This window comes from Monodon monoceros, unplaced genomic scaffold, assembly GCF_005190385.1.
Source record: "Monodon monoceros isolate NGI ecotype Baffin Bay Population unplaced genomic scaffold, NGI_Narwhal_1 Super_Scaffold_20, whole genome shotgun sequence".
Classification (NCBI taxonomy): domain Eukaryota; kingdom Metazoa; phylum Chordata; class Mammalia; order Artiodactyla; family Monodontidae; genus Monodon; species Monodon monoceros.
In genome coordinates this window covers 57,117,578-57,139,970 of record NW_021703777.1, presented here as the reverse complement: position 1 = coordinate 57,139,970, position 22,393 = coordinate 57,117,578, and the positions used below count along the sequence as shown (strand labels likewise).

At 33.6% G+C, this 22,393-nt stretch overlaps 1 protein-coding gene across 4 annotated transcripts in view; it reads left to right on the top strand.

The window, feature by feature from the left end:
* Positions 1 to 22,393, top strand: part of ADGRL3 (adhesion G protein-coupled receptor L3) — an 865,234-nt gene that overhangs the window by 166,916 nt on the left and 675,925 nt on the right. For all 4 annotated transcript variants that reach the window (XM_029235469.1, XM_029235470.1, XM_029235468.1 and 1 more), the window contains exon 2: positions 5,572 to 5,640. The gene's annotated coding sequence lies outside the window, so the exon portion shown is untranslated. The remainder of the gene's footprint in view (positions 1 to 5,571; positions 5,641 to 22,393) is intronic.

Below are 22,393 nucleotides of genomic sequence, written 5' to 3'. Positions count from 1 at the left end.
TTGATTTGGGAACTTCTCTGCTAATATAGATGTTGAAAGCTATACATTTGCTTTTAAGCACTACTTTAGCTGCATTTCATAAATTTTGTTATGTTGTGCTTTAGTTTTTCTTAAGTTGAAAATATTTTAAGTGATTTCTTCTTTGATGAATGGGATATTTAGAAAAAACATTTTTAAAAAGTCCAGGGCTTCCCTGGTGGCACAGTGGTTGGGAGTCCACCTGCCGATGCAGGGGACGCGGGTTCGTGCCCCGGTCTGGGAGGATCCCACATGCCGCGGAGCGGCTGGGCCCGTGAGCCATGGCCACGGAGCCTGTGCGTCCGGAGCCTAAAGTCCAAATATTTAGGGATTTCCAAAACCTCTGTCTTTTTTAGTTTGAATTTAATTCTGTTTTGGTTAGAAAACTCACTCTGCATGATTTCAATTCTTTTAAATTGCGAGAAAGATGGTATAATTCCTAGGTAAAAATGCCACAGCATCCCTACTGTTCTTACCAAAAGCAGAGTAGTTTTTCTGGCATAAGCACTTAATTTATTATATGACTAGTCAATTTCCATTGTTCTGAAATAGTTGTTTTTGGCAATTTTGTCTAGTTTTATAATTGATTTAGAATCTACCCTAAGGTATTCTCCTTTATAAAATAAAATACATTCTTGGGGCCTCTAAATTATCACATGTGAAAAATATGGTGCATTTAGAATTAAACTTTGCCTCTTGATTTAAAATGCACCAGCAGGGCTTCCCTGGTGGCTCAGTGGTTGAGAGTCCTCCTGCCGATGCAGGGGACGCGGATTCGTGCCCCGGTCCTGGAAGATCTCACATGCCGCGGAGCGGCTAGGCCCGTGAGCTATGGCCGCTGAGCCTGCGCGTCCGGAGCCTGTGCTCCGCAATGGGAGAGGCCACAACAGTGAGAGGCCCGCGTACCGCAAAAAAAAACAAAAGCACCAGGACTTTAGAGATTTTTTTGTGCTCAAAGTGTTGAGGCTAAATTCATGGAGTTTACCTTAACAAGCTACTCTATCTGAGCTGTAATCTGTCTGAGGAACCAGCCAGCAACCCAAGCTGGCTGATGGGGAAATTCAGTTTAATGGAGTAGAGTAGTGTCAAAAAATGTTTATAATGGAAAAGAATGTATTCATCCTATAGAGGGTCTTGAAAGCCAGACTCTGTGGTAAGCAATAGGGTGCATTTTTGGATTACTGAGGAAAACGAGGTATTAGATTATTCTGTTAACTGTTTTCAAGGTAGATTTAAAAGGGGATAGAATGGTGCTCTAAGAGTACCAAGGTGCTGTTGCATTATGGCAGTTATGGGGGCCAGTGGTGACAACATGTAGTAGCAGGTGGCCAAACTAAGTGTCAGATGCTTTGGATTCTTGTTTTGGCACTATTACTTGATAACCATGATAATCTTTATGAGTTGCAGCTTTCTAATCTGTAAAATAGGAATATTTTTGCCTCTGCCTGCTTTACGTGGCTAGGATGATTATGTTAATGGAAATAGAGATGAAAAACGAATCTAAACACTGCAGAGAGAATAATATGGTGGTACATGGTGATGGTTATCAATAAGGAATTAAAGTAGAAAATATTTGAAGATAACTCATAGACTAGTAGATTGGAAGACTGAAAGGGGGTAGTTGGAAAAATGATTTGAACATCACAACTAAAGAGGTAACACTTGAAGGCAAGTTGAAGATATGGAGATGGAATGTCAATAATGCTGTTAATGTATCTATTTATAGAGCTTTGTCTTGTATTTTCTTAACTTCCAAATAGTTTGAAATGATAGTATGAAGGCCGTATACTTCCTTTCACAGATAATAAATTGTGGCACCCAGTATTTATTTGTTTAATTCTGAAAATGATTGAAAGACTAGCTCTCATAGACAAAAATGTTGCCTTATAATGACTTCTTTGATTCATTGTATTTTTATAAAATCTCAGTTCTCATTGATCATTAAAAATATCACTGTCATCTTAGGTTGCAGACCATCTATTAACTGACACCAGAATGATCTTTTAAAAATATGTTTGTACATGTCGCTTCTTTATTGCTTCATGAACCTTTCCTGGACAGTTCAGTACAAGATGTCAGATACTTTTGGAATTAATGCCACACAGACAAAGACAATAAAATGTCTTTTCCTCTTAACTCCAGACTAATTTTTACTGAGATTTCCTGGGGAATCTCATTTAAATATCAGAATGTGAATGTGCCTCCTAATAGTCATCAATGTTAGGAAATTCTGAGATGACTATTTCCTGAAAAATTCATTTAAGGAAGCTTGTTTTCCTTCCAATATAAACATCCTCATAACATATATGGACACTAATAGTCAGTATAATGCTATTGAGAAGCTTGAGGGTATAGACTCTGAATTTGGACTACTTGTGATCAAATTCTGATTTTACCACTTAGTGTCTTAGAATATTTATTTGTAAACTAGAAGATAGCATTCATACCAATCTCAGAAGATTTTTGTAAAGGTTAAATGAGAATATAAATAAAGTGTTTTAGTCCTTAAAATTTTTTAAGTTAAATGAGAATATAAATTGTTCAGAAAATAGTGTTTAAAACTTAAAAATTATTTTTTTAAAAGTCTTAAGAATACAAAATCAGACTTTCTCTTTTTCTCTTTCTCTCTTTTTTCATTTTGTCTTAATCCCCATTGAGAATGATGTGTAAACTCTATAAGTGATATTTTTGTCTGTTCACTTCACTTCTGAATCCATAGTACCTAGAACAGTGCCTTGACACAGGGTAAATATTTAATTGCTAAGTGAAGGAAGGAAGGAAGGAAGGAAGGGAGGAAGCTGCTTTACTTTTTACACTTGCTAGCTCAGTATTAGAAAATTTACCTTGAACATTCATATTTATCATGTATTTTTTTAAAATTGGAGAGTCAAACTTTATTGTTATATTAATTTCCATTTTTGATATATATGTGTTTGTTTACATTTTATCTAAAGCATGGACTAATTTAACTTTTAATTTTTAATTAAAGCAATCTAGTATTCATATCCAAAGTATTTCCATCTAATTCTTAAAACCTAGAGTGAATTGCAATAATTGCTTGTGAATTGCTTTTTATATAACTTTTGAACAGTAACGAAAACATGAAAATATAAACTTATCAAATTCTTATGTCTTCCATGAGTGTTTTCCTTCGAAGTAGTCACATTGCTCAAAAATAATTCCCATGACTTTTCTTTTAAAAATCCCTTTTAGGCAAGTTTACTAACTAGAAAAGAAATTAGTAAATTCTAATTTACTAATTAGAAAAGAAAGTTTACTAATTAGAAAAGCCTTATTACTTTATACTGATAGAACAGTGTCATTTGATATACCTTTTCATGCCCTTCTCTGCTTTTCTATTCCCTTTACCTGTCCACTCCTCTTTTCCTTTCTGTGTTTTACCTCAGACCTGACCTTCCTCCTCTTAGGAGGCTAAGTGACCGTGTGTGTGCTTGTTCTTTCCTCTGAGTTGTCTACAACTCGTAAGTCCCTTAAGTGGCTGTAATTGAGTGAAGTACTGAGACGTTGAATAGCCATACTGTAAGTTGGAGAATCTCTATTCTTCTGTATCAATAGAAATATGACCTACAGAGATAGTTATGCAAACAAAATCAAAGGCACCTATAATGGTGCACTTTTGTTCTTGGTATCAATTTATGTAAGGTCAATACAGACAGTTTCCAATTAATAATTTTAATTTTTAACTAAAAAAATTGTTTTGTTCACCCAGTCAGCATTTTTGAGGCTGTATTAGGGGCTTTGTTCTTTAGGGAGGGGTAATGGAAATTGAACAAGTAGTCACAACCCCTGTTCTCAAACAATCCACATTACAATGTAGGATTCAGCAAAATAGAAGAATACACAAAGAGGTAACAGAGCATCAGGGAAAATCTGCTTGTCTCTGTCTGTGGCGTAGTCGTTCTGGTGCTATCAGGGAGAATGTTGTGGAATAAGTTATGTTTGGATTTCAGAATGTATTTCCTAAATGGGAGAAAAAAAGATCTAAAGCACGAGGATATTTGGAGGAGAACCTGTGCTGTCATTACCCGTGATTGCCCAGATATGTAGAATATTTACAAGGTGGGACATGGTTTTTCTTCAAAAAACAGGGAAAAATACGTTATTGGTATTTTAGCCAATAATTATTCAAGGAACATATTCAATTTGTTGAAAGAAGACTTGTACAGGGAAATTCAAGAAGTTGATGAAAAAATTGCTTTCAGGTTCCTGTTCAAGTGGTCAAATGTGCCATTCAAACATGGACTTGGATTGCTCTTGTACCAAACCTCACTGATTGGCCAAATATGGGTAGATATTCACTGGAAAAAATACAGTGAGTCCTATTGCTTTAATGTTTTAAAATGCTCAAGCAAAATATAATGATTCTACTAGTGAATATTTTTCCACTAATTTGTTTTCATACATATCTGATGGTAATCAATAGTGATTCTGTAAAGGAGAATTCAATTTTAGTTTTATGCTAATGACTTTCTGCCTGTATCTAATTCCTTATCCATTTGGGGGACAAGATTCTAGAATAGATAATAGATTTTGTCATTGTTTTGGCATGTACACGATTTCTTAACCTTCTGCTAATAGCATAATACTACTATAATACTACAAATAGTGTAATAAATACTAAGTATCATAATAATTAATACAGGTGATGCTTGTATAAAGCATTAAGTGGACTCACTGGAAAGTTCAAAAGTTGATAGGACCAGTTGCATAACACTTAGAAAACACTGAAATTTCAGAGAATACCTTGAAGGACATTACTCCTTTTTACAATTTACTTTATATGTGTATATAAAGTATACTATATATAGAGAGTATATATATATACTTTATATATATATGTCTTTACATTATTCCTTTTTTTGTAAAATGTCTGACATTGATATTATTTTAATAATAACAAAAATAGAAAATGCTATGGTAATTTACAGAAAATGAAGACCAAAATCTACCATTTAAGTAAACTCTCATTGTTTATTCCTTTCTAATATTTTTAAAATCTGAAATTGTCTAAATTATTGTAATCATAGCTTCTGTATTTATACATGAATACACAGAGCATGTGTATTTTTTGTGTTTGTGTGTATATGTATGATGGAGTAGGGAGATATAGTAAGGTCTTCCTCCAATTTTTTTCTCACAGCAGTTCTAGTAATAAAAGTGGTTAAACACACCCAGGATCTTAGCTAGAAGTGCCTGTTGCAAGAAACCAGAACATTTCTTGGAAATCTCAGAATTTATTTTAAAACCTTGTGTGTTCATTGAATTAGGAAAATATTTAAATTCCATGCCTATCAAATTCATTCACTTTTCCCAGTGAACATTATAGTAATGTGATGGTGTACAAATATAGGTCACATGTAAATTGAAATTCGTTTTTACACATGGTTCTGCTGCTACACCCCATGCATTGTGGGAAAAAATACACTTGACAAACAATAAGAAATACACAAGTCTATTCAAGTAGTCCTACAACTATAACCATAAAATAAAATGTATATTTTTTCTCATCATCTAATTAACTTTTTTTTACAGAAATGTTTAAATGTTCAGTAAATCGGAGGAAAAAAACATGGATTTTTAGCAACTGAAGAGCAAATTAAGGTAATTATTAAATTATTGTTGGGAATCATGATTGTTAGTAATTTCAAAGTGTATTTAATATGTTTATATTCAAGTTAGTATCTGTTTTTATAAGTATCATATTGAAAATTTAACATTGTTTAATGGGCTACTGAAATGAAATTTTACATATTTTTGGAAAATAGACGTTTCTTGTGAACAAAAATGTAAATAATATACTTCAAAGTATTTGCTGTTGTGGGGAAGTGTACTCCAGCTGTATGAAAAATAAATGAGCTACTAAAGATAAATAATTTCAGTAGCTTTCTACCTCCTTTAAAAGACACATTGCTGTCTTACTCTCTTAACTAATATGGAATAACTATTCAGATTTTTAAGAAATTAGTACATGTATATGACACAGTTCATTAAAGCCATTTTTGCTTAATTCATTCCATTTGCTCTCAATTACATATCTGTGATAGTGAATGTCAATATTAGGAAATAAAATGTATGCATTTTATAGACCAAGCTGTTTAACATAAAGCACGTCCTTTTCAAAAGTGTTTTTATTTATCACAAATATATATATAGAGTACAACCTAAGAGACTTCAAGGAGTATAACCTTAGGCCAGAACACATATTTGCATCTTCTTCAGCAATCATTTGAAGGCTAAACAGGCCTTTATATTAATCAACAATAAATTGGAATTTCCTTTCTTCTTAAAGTTACTAAAGTTAACTTCCTTAAAGCAATTTTGTAATTTCTAGAATGTAAATTCTTATAAATATGCAGCTTAAAAGTAGAAATAACTTTTTTATTTTCTTTATATTAAAATCATGTTCATTTAATTTTGAATTGTTAATATAATTTGTATGTACTATAAATCATTATAAACCTATTTTCAAAGATTCTGTATTTTCCTTTTTACTCTAAGAGTACTAACTTAAGAGTATAAAAACATTACACTCACCTTTGTAGATCCTAAAATTTCCCCTTGATGTCTCTTCTTTTAGATATTTTTGTTTTAATTTCTTTGTCACTGCTTTCTTCTGCACACATTCACAAATGCAAACAAATAATATTATCCCTCTTTTCCAGAATAGATATGATTGAATCTACTTTATTTGTATTTGCTAGCTATATGTTGGCAGATAAAGTTTACAGACATTCTTTTACTGACTTGAATAAAATGGGTTTTTTGGTACTTAGTGAAAGAAATAAATTTAGGCTGATTGAATCATTTTTTTAAAAAAATTAAGCCAAGCAAAACTTAGACGTCTTGCTTTGGAGAAATTAAATGCTGGTGGGAAAGATATGAAGCTCTATAGAAATTACTGTATACATTTTAAAAGGGTCAGTGGCAAACTGCTAAGGAAACAAACGTGGGAGCAGCTCACTTTTGCTGGAGGCTCTTGAAACCTTCATGGAGGCTGTGAAATTCACTGAGGAGGTTGTTGAGACAGAGAAGGTGAGGTCATGCATTCCAGACTAACAGAACAGCTTGTGAAAGAGCATATAGAGCAAGGGATGGCCACTGAAGGATTGATATTTACTTTGTTGCTGAAGGGTTACACACGTGGTAGAACAATGTTAAGATATGAGTCTGGAAAAGTAGATTTGGAGCAGCCCATGTAATATATCATGTTTGCCAGACGAATGCTTAATTTTCCATTAAGCTGTCTCTATGGAGTGCTCAAGGGTATCTGTAAGGTTGTGAGAAGAAATTTTCAGAACCTCTCCTGATGCTTGTTTTCATTAAGAAATATAAGAAAGAAAGGGCTTATAATATTTAATATAATGACTGCTACTGGCCCCACATATGACGTTTCTGGAAAATTGTAGGAATTTTTACAGTGTTAAATGATTGACAATGTTTGCTTCCTTGTTTTTTAATTGAAATATAATACATGTACTGTAAGTTCACCCTTTTAAAGTATACAATTCAGTGGTTTTTAGTATATTCACAAAGTTGTGTAATTGTCATCACTATCTAATCTAGAAATTTTTTTCATTCCTAAAAGAAACTTTGTACTCACGAGCAGTTACTCCTTATTCCTCCCTCACCCCATCCCCTGGCAGCCACTAATATACCTTTGGCTGCTATGAATTTACCATATAAATGGAATCATACAATATTTTTGTATCTGCCCTTTTCACTTAACGTAATGTTTTCAAGTTTCACCCTTGTGTGAATCAGGACTTAATTTTTATGCATGGATAATAGTAATAATATCACATTTTGCTGATCCATTCATCAGTTGACAGACATTGGGTTTTTTTTATACTTCTTGGCTATTATGAGTAATGCTACTATGAACATTTATATCCAAGTTTTTGTGTAGACATATGTATTCATTTCTCATAGGTATATACCTGGGGTGGAATTGCTGGGTCATATGGTAACTGCATGTTTTATCATTTGAGGAACTTCCAAATTGCTTTCCAAAGTGGCTATACCATTTTACATTCCCACCAAAATGTATGAGTGTTCTAATTTCATCATATTCTAGCCAAAAGTTATTGTCATTTTGAATTATAACCATTCTGATGGATGTCAAGTGATATCTAATTGGGTTTTGATAGCAGTGTTTTTTTTTCTTTTTTTTTTTTTTTTCTTGTTTTTGTTTTTTGCGGTACACCGGCCTCTCATTGTTGTGGCTTCTCCCGTTGCGGAGCACAGGCTCCGGACGCGCAGGCTCAGCGGCCATGGCTCACGGGCCCAGCCGCTCCGCGTCATGTGGGATCCTCCCGGACCGGGACACGAACCCACGTCCCCTGCATTGGCAGGCGGACTCTCAACCACTGCGCCACCAGGGAAGCCCTAGCAGTGTTTGTTTTTAAGAGTATTTTAGTGTACTGATGTTACATGAGTTTGGGTAAGTGCATTCAATGTAATTATTGCCAAATTTAAACTAGACTGGTTCTCATATTTAAACAATACATGCATAAGTCAACAATAAAAAATGGTAGAGCTGGTGTTTTCTCTATTCCTATTAAGGGATATTTTCAGAGTTATTATATGATAAACATTGATAAGCTACTCAGATTTATTAAGGATAGCAAAAACAAAATAATCTCATACCATATGTGATTAAACTTGGCCTAAGGACATATTTGTCTTGCGGTATAAGTACACAGCATCATTAATATAGTATATATAGTACACAACATCATTAATAGCAAGATTTTTAATAACATCTGGAACACAAGTGCACACCTCTCTGGGTTTTTCAGCAATGTTTGAAGTCATGCTCAATCTAATCATTTACAAATTTTCACTAAATTTATGATAAATGTTTAGAAGCCTTATTTGAGATTTCCTGGGGGGAAGGAATGAAATCATTGGAAAAAACCCTAGTTCTTCCTGCTGTGGTAAAAATGGTTGAAATGACACAAGATAAATTATATGGCAACAAATAAAATTGTATTACTTTATCACCAAATACTGTTGGAAGATGACATGAAAAACATTATTTTAACCAGAAAAAAAAAGTATTAGAACAAATTATGTAGTATGAGGGATTTGTTTTGCCTTTGGACAAATTATATGTTTTTCCAACATGCATTAATTTATGCTATTTGTTAGATTATTTTTTAAAATCAGGTTTATTGATATATAATTATGTAATGTACAAGTCTATTTTGATGCATAAAGTTGTGTGAGAACGTACCACCAAAATCAAGGTATAGAATATATCCTTCACCCCCAGTTCTCTTGTGCCCCTTTGTAGTCATTCCCTCCACCACTATCAGCCCCGGGAGACTCTAGATTCTTCTTTAGAAACAAAATACAAAAAAAACAAAAACAAACACCTGAGAGGAAGCAGACTAAAGAGGTCAGGTTTTTTTTTGTTTGTTTGTTTTTTTTTTAATTTTTTTGTGGTAAGCGGGCCTCTCACTGCTGTGGCCTCTCCCGTTGCGGAGCACAGGCTCCGGACGCTCAAGCTCAGCGGCCATGGCTCACGGGCCCAGCCGCTCCTCAGCATGTGGGATCTTCCCGGACCGGGGCACGAACCCGTTTCCCCTGCACCGGCAGGCGGACTCTCAACCACTGCGCCACCAGGGAAACCCAAGAGGTCAGGTTTTGAAAACAGATTCTATATATGACCTTCAGGATGTTACTTATCCTCTCGCTGTTTCCATTTCTTTATTAGAAATATGGGATTAACAAAACCATCTACCACATATCATTTAGGATAGAGCTAGGTATATTTAAGCACTTATAAACACTTAATGTTTTTAAAATAAACTATAATTTTTTGAACCTTTAAGGAAAGATATACTGGAGAAGATATATTCTCCACAGTAAATGACCTCTTAGTATGGATTCAACCACAAAGCATCAAACCAAGTTTTCAAAATAGTAAAACCAATTCAGGAACATCATGCCCACACAAGTTTTGGTTAATGGCTCCATTCTTCCAATTCCTTAGGCACAAATGCTTGAAGTGCATCTTGAATTTTCTTTCACCTACATTGCACATTCATTAGCTACTGAGCACCTCTTCGGCTACTACCTTGGTCCAAATTGCAATCCCCTCTTGGCCGGAGAATTACAACATTCTCCTGTTTTTCTTGCTCCACTGTTTTCACTGTACAGCCCTGAGAGCCTCTTTCAACCCTCAACCTCCCCTGCCCTCCAGACGCCATTTCCGTTTGCTGAACACAAGAGACCGCTCTACGAAGGAGCCTTAGCTCCTTCTACCAATCACACGCTCCCAAGTTACACCCATGGCTTATTTCCTAGGCTTCAAATATCCTCTTCTCATGGCAGCCTTCCTTGAACAACCTACTTAAAATGGAAACTGTCTGGGGGCACTCCCTGCCCTCCTCTCTTGCTTTATTTTTCTCCAGATCATATAATACCACATTACACACAATTCTGTTTATTGTCTCATCGCATTAGTTGATGGATTTTAAATATTTCCTCTTTACGGCATCCTTTTAATTTCTACTTTTCTGTGTCTTTTATATTGTACCACTGGCCTTGCTCATGGATTTGGATATTAGAAAGTTAATTCTGGAAGCAGGCAGTGTGGGGGGCCGTGTGACTAGAGGAAAGGAGGATTATCTGGGAAATATTTGCAATATCTCATGTAAGGAATTATAAAGATCTGGTTTAAGGCAACACCACCGGGGATCGAGTGGTAGTAACACATTCGAGACTATGTGTTTAAAAAGTAAAACTGACAAGTCTTAGTGACTGTATTTGATTAGTGAGAGTTGAAGTCTCAGTGGGACAAGTCTCAGGCTTGAAACTGGCAACCCCATGGTTAGTGACGCCTTTTACTGATCTTTAGGGAGCAGGGCTCTTTGTGTGTGTTTTTTTACAGAAATAATTAATGGTTTCACAGAAATAATAATGCTTGTGTTTTACAGAAATAAAGTCCAGAGCTAGATGTTAATTTTTATCTTTAGGTAGAAATGATCTCTAAAAATACAACACCTTAAACTGAAGGTCATTAATGTCTCACTTCTTTACCCAATTGTTTATAGGAATTAAAAAATATTTTGACTTGCTATGAAATTACATTTTCTAATTAATTTCAAAACCACAGTCAGAAAGTGCAGGATGTAGAAACTGGCCATGGGCAGAGCAAAAGCACATTAATTATTCAGACAGTCATCCCTGCTTATCCCATTCTTGGAGATAAAGTGGCTGTCAGAATCTGTCAGCTGTATAGTTAGTGCCCTTCAGAATTTACATGCATAAATGGTGACCTTTGGAAATTTGCATAAATATAAGTCTGGCATTGGAATGATAGCTGCCAGTCAGTTTTGCAAGGCAAAAGTCAGCCACCATCTAAACCATACAATGGGCAGTGAAGCAAGAATAGCAAATGGAGTCTATACAAAACAACAATAATACTTATTTCACCAAAACAAAAATACAACCTATTTTTTTTTTTTGCGGTACGTGGGCCTCTCACTGTTGTGGCCTCTCCCGTTGCGGAGCACAGGCTCCGGACGCGCAGGCTCAGCGGCCATGGCTCATGGGCCCAGCCACTCTGCGGCATGTGGGATCTTCCCTGACTGGGGCACGAACCCGTGTTCCCTGCATTGGCAGGCAGACTCTCAACCACTGTGCCACCAGGGAAGCCCTATATAACCTATTTTTAATAAAGGTTTATAATGGTTACAGAAGTTATAACCAATTACTGAATATCCTTGAATCAGTATTTTTGCTTTCTCACTAAACATTTTTGTTAAGACTTTTGTTCTAAAGTATCAAAAATTTAAAATTTAATCATTAAAATGTTTATGAGATATTATAAAATCAGTGTATACTCATTATAGAAAATTTAGAAATATTTCAAAGAAAGAGTTTATTATCCATAACCCCATACCCAGAGGAAGCAGCGGTTAATATTTTCGTGTAAATTTTTAGTTATCTTTTTAAATAAATAAATATACATAAACATATTCGTAGCCTCATAAGTGGGCAAGTACCTTCTTACTAGCATTGTACTGTATTTTACTCAACATAAATACTACTGAGAGAAACTGAGATAAACGTATATTTATATAAATCTTTTGGTATATAAGTGATTATTTCCTTGAATAGATTTTTAGCAGTGGAATTATTGGGTTTAAGTTTATGACTCTTTTTAAACCTTTAATACATATTGTTAAAATTTCCTTCCAGAAGGTTTCATTGCCATAAGCTCTCAATTTACCTAAATACTGACCTTCTTTACTTAGTCATTTTCAAATGTTATATATATATATATATATATATTTTTTTTTTTTTTTTTTTTTTTTTTGCGGTACACAGGCCTCTCACTGTTGTGGCCTCTCCCGTTGCGGAGCACAGGCTCCGGACGCGCAGGCTCAGCGGCCATGGCTCAGGGGCCCAGCCGCTCCGCGGCATGTGGGATCTTCCAGGACCGGGACACAAACCCGTGTCCCCTGCATTGGCAAGTGGACTCTCAACCACTGCGCCACCAGGGAAGCCCCAAATGTTATATTTTAAATGTCTGATAAAAGCCTGCCATTTAGGAAATGTATTAAAATCTTTGTAAGGTAGAAAATCATTTTCAATTAAAAATATATTTTCTTTGATAATTGTTACAAATTTCAATTTCTATATATAGTAGCATGTCACTTTATAACTTACCACACTCATCACCCTAAACCTGAAACATTCATATTTCAGAATAGTGCTGAATCTCTAAAATGAAAGTAAAATATAATGAAAACAAAATTCAAAAACTTTGAGCATTCAAAATAATTATACATAAATTGTGTGATAAGAGAGACTGACTAGGTGAGCAAGCAAAGTTTATTCTTCATCTCCTCTTTTTTGGACACCTATGACTTTTCCTGCTTTGGCAAACAAGGTAGTGTCCACTATAATACTGGAATGCAACCAGACCTCTTTTAGTTTTTTTCATCTTGAAAATACCTGAACATTTTTTTTTTAACTCAGTACATTAAAAATAAAACAAAAAGACTAGCTGAGAATAAACTATAAATGGATATACAGTTTTTTCCTGACATAATAGTTAATCTTAAGTTTGGACATTATGTGGGAAGTATACTAGTTTAGTCAAACCTCTAGGACAATTGTATGTTGACTTTCCATTATTTCTTATTTTGATGGGTAAACCCTGAGCCGGCAGTGCCCTGGACAGAATCTTGTGTCCTGAACCTTATACCTGACCAGACCTTCTTTACCTTAAACTATCCAGTGCTGCCTCTAATTTATGGCATTGAAAATAATATGATGGTTCAAAAAGACTGGTCTTTTCTACCTAAATCAGGGATGCTATGTTGGATATAGAGAGATCTGCTCTAGGCCATAAATATTTATAGATTGGGGTTTTGTGCCACAGCTAAAAAGCTAAAAATAGTTCATTATTGACTATTGATTTTATTTGTTTTTTGCAGGAGAGGGATTTTTTTAATAATTTTTAAATTGAATATATACATTTAAAAATTTTTATTGCCTGTATGTGTTTAAAATTACTTAGGAATTTGTAAATACTGGAGGAATTTTATTAAATGTGTATACCCATGCAAATAATGAGTGTTATTTGTCTGTCTTTATAGATTTGTGTATCTATGCTTATAGTATTTGTTTTGTTTTGTCTTCTGCATGCAATTCTACGAGATTTAAGACTTGTATAGAACTGTGTTTTTATCACCACAAGTAGGATACAAAATAGTTCTATCACCTAAAACTTCCCCCATGCTGCCCCTTTGTGGTCATTTTCTGCCTGTGTCTCTAACCCCTAGCAACCACAATTCTGTTCTTCATTCTTATATTTTCAAATTTTTCAGAATATCATATAAATGAATCATACAGTAAGTAACCTTTTGAAACTAACTTCTTTCACTCATCATAATGCCTTTTTTACTTGTTTTGGAGTATATCAATAATTCATTCATTCATTATTGCTGGGCAGAATTCCGTTGTATAGATGACTCACGGTTCAACTATCCATCCACTTGTTGAAGACATTTGGGTTGTTTCTAATTTTTGGTGAAAATAAAGTTTCTATAAACATTCATATGCGGGGTGTGTGTGTGTGTGTGTGTGTGTGCACATAAATTTTCATTTCTCTAGGGTAAATACCTAAAAGTTGGGTTGCTGGATCGTGATAAGTGTATATATTAATTTTTTATTGTTCATATTTCTATCTGTATTTTGTTTCTATTTTATTTGTATTTTATGTGATATTGTTATCATATAAATTGTTGTGCAAAAACATTAATCTTCAAGTGCTAAGTTAAGCTGTTAATTTTTTAACACTAGCTTGACTATGGCAGGACCTACTTTTATTGGTCTCTGAATTTAAGTAGAAAAAATTATATCATCCAAGTGGAAAATGCTGCTTTCCTGATTTTTCCTTCCATGATATTTTTCACTTTTCTTTAGGAATGTGTCTTGTTTCCATTAGTAAGTGATCCCCAAACAACTAACCACAGGAACCGCAGCTTAACTGTTTCTGCACTGGATGCAACATGAACTGTTTTATTCTAACTAAAGCACTTTTTACATAGAAAAGACCCTCATTGAGAAAATAGTTTACAATATGTCCTAAGAAATTTGGTCGTCTAGCATCCAAGACCCAGGAGATGAAAATAAAAATTATAAAAAGTAGAAATACTAAAAACTAAACATGAATCTGTATATTAAGGATGGGGACCAAATAACCACTGAAAGTCATCATAAAAAATTTAGTAAACGTAGCAGTCTGGATCTATTATATGTCAGAGCAAAGTTTCCATATGTATCTAAGAGCCTTTGAATTATACATATTTTACAAATGTGGTTTCTATTAGGAACACCTCTGGATCAGGTTACCTTCCCTCTAGGCCTGGTCTTGCCATTAACTTGCTGTGAGACCTAGGGCACATCATATAATCTCTCTGGATTATAGTATTCTCTTTTGTCCAGTTAGTGAGGGTAGTACTAGATTATCCATAAAGGACCTTCTTGCTCTTAAAAAAATAGGATACTGCAATTCTGTGGTGATATTGGGTCATTGAGAAAGAAAAGTTCGTTTGTGTGTGTTTAATATACTTTGTCAGAAAGCATGGATATATACGGTACATTTTAAAAGACTTTTAAAAAATACATGTAACTTTGAAAAACAGTTTTGGTGCTTGGAAGAAATCCACTAGGTATTCTAGAAAGCTTGGCTATTATAGAATCATTAATTTCCCTATTATTTTTAAAAAGTTAAGTAATTTGAAAAATTCTGGATTTTGTTTTATATTAAGTATTTACATGAGTAAATATAAATTGATATCTCCATTTTTTAGTGTTAGAGATCTTTATTGAAAATTGTATTTTAAGATTTTTCCGGAATTTCTAATGTCAATAAAAACTTATTGAATTAGTGCCTCCTGTTAATTACGAAACACAGGCTTCATAATAAATTCTCAACTTTTTTCAGAATAAATATGCATTTTTTTCTAAACAATTTCAAGCTTATATAATCACAAGAAAAGGAGACTGATTAAAAACATCATCTTTGGTTACATTTGCTTAATGCAGAATAACTGCTACATTAAGTAACATGTTTCAAATGCTAAAGAATGTCATCGTAAATCTTGAAGAGGAATGAAGATTAAAACATTAATTTTAATTTGCTTTTAAAAAATTTAGTACATATTATATTAGTGCCTAGTGTGCGTAAGACCTCTGCTGTGTTCTGGAATGATGATGCTGTCCTGACATAGAGAAAATCACAAGTGTAGCTGGGGATACAGAAACATGTAAAACTAGATACATTATAATGTCCTAAATACTATAATAGAAACATGAGAAAAAGGAAGTAAGTAATTCTGAATAAAAAGGCTTAGTAAAGCTTTGCAGAATTGGTAGCATATGGGAAGGATTTTACTACTGGAGAACAGAGAATAGACATTCTAAGAGAACAGATATTCTTAAGAGTATTCATTAGAAAATAGTGAATATTTTGTTCTGGGGAGTATAATTTTCCTGGGTGATAGAGTATTAGGTAAAGATACTTGAGGAAATTTAAGTACATTAAGAGACCCTTTTAATATTATTATATATTTAGTAGAGACCTAATAATATAGCTATTATTGTGATACTGGTTTTTTTTAAAGAACAACATCTCTTGGAAGTGTGAGAATTTCATTAAAGGTGGGATAGAACCATCAGATAAGAAACATGAAATAGAGGGTTAGAACGGATAGCTTCCATCTTCTGTGAACTTTTTGCAAGCACCAGTGCTCTCAGCATTGATGAAATTCCAAATACTGAACTTTCTCCACTGAATTTTTATATGAGCCTTTGAAATATATACCTTTAGAACTTATTTAGCTCAGGAGGACATTTTTTCTTCTTTAAAACATTATAAATTTTACACTTAAACAAAAGTTTCTTTTATATGTTTCTAGTTCATCTCATACACATTATATGCATTTTTTCTTGAGTCCTAAGATGTGTTAGTGGAGGAAAATTTAATTGTTTAAGAAAAAAAAAGAAATAAAGAAATTGGATTTCTTGGTTTGGCTTAGTGCTGCCTTCAATATTCTGAGAACAATAATGCAATAAGCTAAAATGTTTATCCACAAAATTTAATTCCTGGGGAGTAGCTTCTCAAATTGCCTCTTACAAGTGTAATGGAAGCAGGCAGTTGTTTGCTGCTTTGTTGCCAAAAATTGTGAATGGCTAGAGTTTTATAAAACTTGGTGGTAATGCATGTATAATCATGTAAACTCTCCATTGTCAATTTGAATGAAGAAACTGAATTTTGTAGACACTTTTTCTTATATTGTGTCTCAGTGTTCTCAGCCATGAGTGAAGAAATCCTTGATGTTATTAATTATTCCACAAATGCAGTTTTTAATAGAGTTCTTTTTCATTTCAATTTAATTTCATCCCTGATTAAATACACTGAATTAGTAATATTTTGGATTGTCATTTTATGGATAATCTAGTGATAAGTAGTTGAAAATGAAAGTTTGGATATTTATTCTGGGCATAAATAAATATCCAAAGACAATGAATGCTTCTTATCATTATACCTGTATCAGTAAATATAGTAGCAATAATTCCCTCTGATACTACCTTCGAGAAGAATTGCTAATAGGGAAAGAGCAGAGGAAGTGTATTATAAAACCTTTGCTGAATATATAGCTTCTGAAAAGTTATCCCTGGGCAAAATCCTATACAAATCACTTCTAACAATTTTGCTTTATGGTATTATGTTATTTCAGCTGCTTTCTATCTCAACTGGACTGTTTCTAGCTGCAGTTAAAATATACTATTAGGTTAATCCTATGCAATAAATATAATAAAAATATGAGGGCTATTGGTGCTTCCCTGGTGGCGCAGTGGTTGAGAGTCATCCTGCCGATGCAGGGGACACGGGTTTGTGCCTGGGTCCGGGAAGATCCCACATGCCGCGGAGCGGCTAGGCCTGTGAGCCATGGCCGCTGAGCCTGCGCGTCTGGAGCCTGTGCTCCGCAACGGGAGAGGCCACAACAGTGAGAGGCCCGTGTACCAAAAAAAAAAAAAAAAAAAAATGAGGGCTATAATAGGTTAAACCCACTCAGCAAAATATCACAATGAATTAGAGCTTTCATTTAAGAAATAGCCAATTGCAACCCATTTGTAATAGATAAGAAAGTGATAGCTGAAAATATTTTAATTGGTATGAACTTCAATAGAATGCCAAGGAATAAATTTAATATAATTTAGAAAACATTGATATGGTGGGGAATAGCTCAACTGTTGGTTTAGAAAGAGTAACACTAATTGCTTTTTTATCCCTTCTTCTAAGAGAGCACCTTGGGCTAATGCTAATAGACAAACAAGGAATAATGAGCTAATGGAATCTCCACTAAACTATATTCGCCATAAACTGAAGATCACATCTGAACTGAGATTATTTCCAAATTGCATTTACTTATAGCCTATGTTAGCTAAAGAGGGAAAGGATTTATTTGTGAAGGACTACTTACATTGTGCCTTTCACTCAAATGCTTGCTACATTTCCTGTACGTATGTGATATCCAGTAACAAAATTCTTTTAACTTTAGTTCTAGCAGAAAGTAAACTTCTAAAAAAGTTTAAATGAATTAAATAGCATTAGATTTTTTCCGATTATGCATATTCATCGTTCATACATTTAGAATGCAAATTCAAAGTGCTGGCCCATTTCTGCCGTTAATGATGGTAAAGTCTTTAAAGTAAAAAACCCACATTTTTTACTATCTTTGGTAATGCCATAGAGCAACAAAAATTGGGTACTTTGAAACTTTTTAAAGAATGTACATATATCAAGTTACATTAAAACATCTATTATACTAATCTGGAAGGAGAGGTTTCTTATTTTGACTTATATTGGAAAATCATTGCCATCTTGACTCTGAAATGAATTCTTGAGTATTTTATCATTTGAAGGGCTTTGATGTCTGACAACATATTGTATAATATAGGTAAATATGAAGAGTAACCAAGACACTTTTGGCTTTCCTCCGTCACTGACTTTTTTGTAACATCCAACTTTAACTTATCTAGGAGGAAAATTTTATTGTTGTTATATTAATGTATAATGTAGTTACTATAAATTAACTATAAATTTACGTATTTTCCAGCTACTAAATTAGTTTATAAATTGACACCAATAACATGTATTCATGCAGTGCTTTGACTGGTGGTGTTTTTTTTTTTTAAGATTTTTTTTGATGTGGCCCGTTTTAAAAGTCTTTGTTGAATTTACAATATTGCTTCTGTTTTATGTTTTGTTTTTTTTGGCTGCAAGACATGTAGGATCTTAGCTCCCTGACCAGGGATTGAACCTGCACACCCTCCATTGGAAGGTGAAGTCTTAACCTCTGGACCACCAGGGAAGTCCCTGACTGGTGTTTTTGATGCTTCTCACATTCAAATTCACATCACTGAGTGTCTGTTATGTCCCAGGTACTAGGAGACATATTTTCATGAAATTTTTAATAATCCATTGACCTAGTGAAGAAGAGACTACCCACTGAGATGAATGGAAATTTGATTTAGTAGAATAAGGTTTTATATTTCATAGTTTCCAATATAATAAAGATATGTTAAAAGTGTAAAATAATGTATAACAGCAACAGCAATAGTGCAGTTTCTAGGAGTTCACTTATATAAAAATTATCAAATCATTGCATCGTCATTCACCAGTTATTACAAAATTGTATAAAGTTAGGATTTTAAAGCAACAAACTTTTTCTTTTTTGCATGTTAATATAACTTCTGTGTTTTTCCACCATAACAATTTTGTCTTCTTGTTCTTCTCACAGAACTTTCTCAATTTCAAATTTTAAATAATTTTACAAAAATTAAGGAATAGGACCAATGTGATTGAAGCAGAATTACCCTCCATTTCTGTGGTCTGGTCAGCATTAAAAACCAAACAGTAAAAAAAAAAGATATCCAAAAGAGAAATGGGTGCAAATGTGGGGATATGAAAATATGAAAGCACATGGTCTCTGGAGGTTTTGCTTTTTAAAACTCCTTCAGAGACCACCTGAATCCTCCAGAAAATTGTGAATTTCACATCATCTTCCTACCTCTCAATTCCTAGTTAGCTATGTTGTCTATTTCCTCACCAAACTTTTTTTCCCTCCTTTGCACTGTAGAGCTGGAACACCACTGTTTCTAAGATGCTGGTTGAGATTAGTCCTGTTCTGTTCCTTATGTTTTGTAAGTGCCACATATGAGTACCTATCTTGGGAAAATTTGAATAACTGCAGGAGTTGCTAATCTTTCGTAAAAATAGTAACTGGTCTTTTCAGGCTCCAGAGGGCTATGTTGAATCTCTTATCCCTTAAGGATCATTTCTTCAAAGAAGGGATTTTAAAACTTAAAGATTCTACTTCTTCTCTGTATTGTACTCCAAAGATCCTTTGAGTGTATAGTTGTAGAAATAGAATGGATGAGTAATAAATCAGTCGCTGGAGAACCATAGCAAACCATATTTTGAACAGGTAAGTAAATCTGGAACTGTTGGAAGCTCTGGAATGAACCATTCTTCATAGTATTTTAGAAGACTTTATCACACCCAGCAGGTTAGATTCTGAATGGTGAAATAACAAGGTAATGTTAGTTTTGCTATATTTTATTTTGCCTTGAGAAAAAATTCATTGAACAATGTTTCACTCAAACTACAATCCTGAAAATTTGTCAGTGTCCTTTGTGAAATGTCTAAGAGTTAAAATTAAGAAATAGTTGAATGAGATAAAATAATTTATTAAGTAAGAAATCAGGCTTTGGAAATCTAAAATTCCATATAAAATATGAGATTTTAGCTTTGAATTTGGATTTTGATCGATTGAAAATATCCATTTAAGCAGACCCTTCATTAGATATCAGAAGGTGAGAATTATTAGTCTCTGTAAATGTATTGACAGTAAATGGCACCACAGCTCAACTTGAACAACGTAGTTTTTTCACTGAGATAAGTTATCTTTTTTCTTGTCTCAACATTTAAAACATGGCAAAGGATTTCATATTTAAAGTCATCATCTGGACTTGGTTAGCAAGTTTAATTCATGATAATCCTATCCATCAACCTTAGTCTGATTCAGTTAATTCCTGGTAAAGTAGCATCTTCTCTTCTGCCTTTCCTGGCTTCCCTAGGTTGGCTGGCCACTCCACCTTTTTGGCTTCCTCTGTACTTTTGTCCTCTCACACCATATATGGAACCACTGGTACAGAACACCTTTTTTTTTTAAAACACATGTTGGACTTCCTTGGTATACCCTTGAAATATGAACCAACATATTCAAAGGATCTGTGAAAATTGAATATTCATTTAAATTAGCAAATCATATGTGATGTAGAGAACATTTAAATAAAGGAAACCTCTCTTTCTTTTTCCCTTCTTCTCTTTTGCATGTGCTTTTTCTCCTTCTACAACTGTCTCCCTGACCGCCCCCCCCTCCACACCAGTCCTTTTTTCTTTCTTGTTGCAAAGGAAAGAGTAATGTATACTAGGGTTACTTGAATTTATTCACATATTCTAATTAGAAATAAAAGTACTGAATGGACCATTTATAGGACAGGACAATCCCTTACTTGTAAGTAGAAAGTATACGGAAATAGAAATTGTCCATAGAATTCAATGATACTAAAATTATTTTTTATTCAAATGTCATGATATCTGAAATGAAAATTGCTTACTTCAATTAGTATTCAGATCTTTACTAATAGATAAATAACACTAAATGAACTGTGTGAAACAGGAATAGAGATGATTTTTTATATTTTTCATAATAGGAGTTAATATAATTTAGAAAAGGGCACTGCTGACTAGTTTGGCATTGATGTTGAAAGTGTGTTTTTATGGTTAAAGATGCAATATTTAAAGTGGATTATTTTCCGTATGAAATCCAATTTTTAAATGACATAAATCATATATTAGACAATAATGTATAACAGAATTATTAATTTATTCCTATTTCATCTTCTGGGCTAATCTCATTAATTTTCAAGATCTATTTTACAAATATTATATATACTTTATATTTTTAATGTATTTAGGTTTGTAAATAAAAGTAGAATAAGTTATCAACTAATAATAAGAGAAATGTCACTCTTTGTAATGAATACAAATACTAAATGAGTACTTAAAACTACTAGTACTGGTTCTATTAGTACATATTAAAGATAGGATTTTACTTCCATGGACTTGAATTTCTACCCTAAAATCTGAGATCATTGAACTAAATGACTGAGGTATCTTACTGGTGCAAAATGTTTCGTATTTAAATCTTCCCACTTGCTTTACAAACTTAAACTCTTTCCTTTGGGATTTTTGAAGTGAGAAGGAATGTCATTCATGTTTGCTCTTATATATGGTAAGGTAGACAAGAAGCTCAGTCAGGATGGCAGGGTATAATTTCCAGATTTAAAATGTTGTGTTGACGAATGCAGTAAATTTGTACTTAGTTTTAAGTAGAGGTGATGAGTACCAGGGCACATGATCAGTGCAAGTGTGCCCCTGAGACAATGTAATTTTCTGCAAATCAAAATAATCAGCAAGAGAGCATATATTTCCTTAATGGAGTACTGAGAGTTTATCAGCTTCTATTAGAGTGTTCATTTTAAAAATGAAGAAAAGGGGAAAGATCTAGTTGAATTTTTAAACCTCAGTTAAATAAAAAGGTTTTGCATATGTGATATCTTAATAATTAATATAGCTGGAAGAGTTAATTCCATGCTGAAAGCAGTGTAATAATTATAGAAATGAATATAGTTATCATAAAAAGCTTCTGCTCCAGTGGAATAGTCAAATGAAATAAATATAGAATTAAAAAAACTC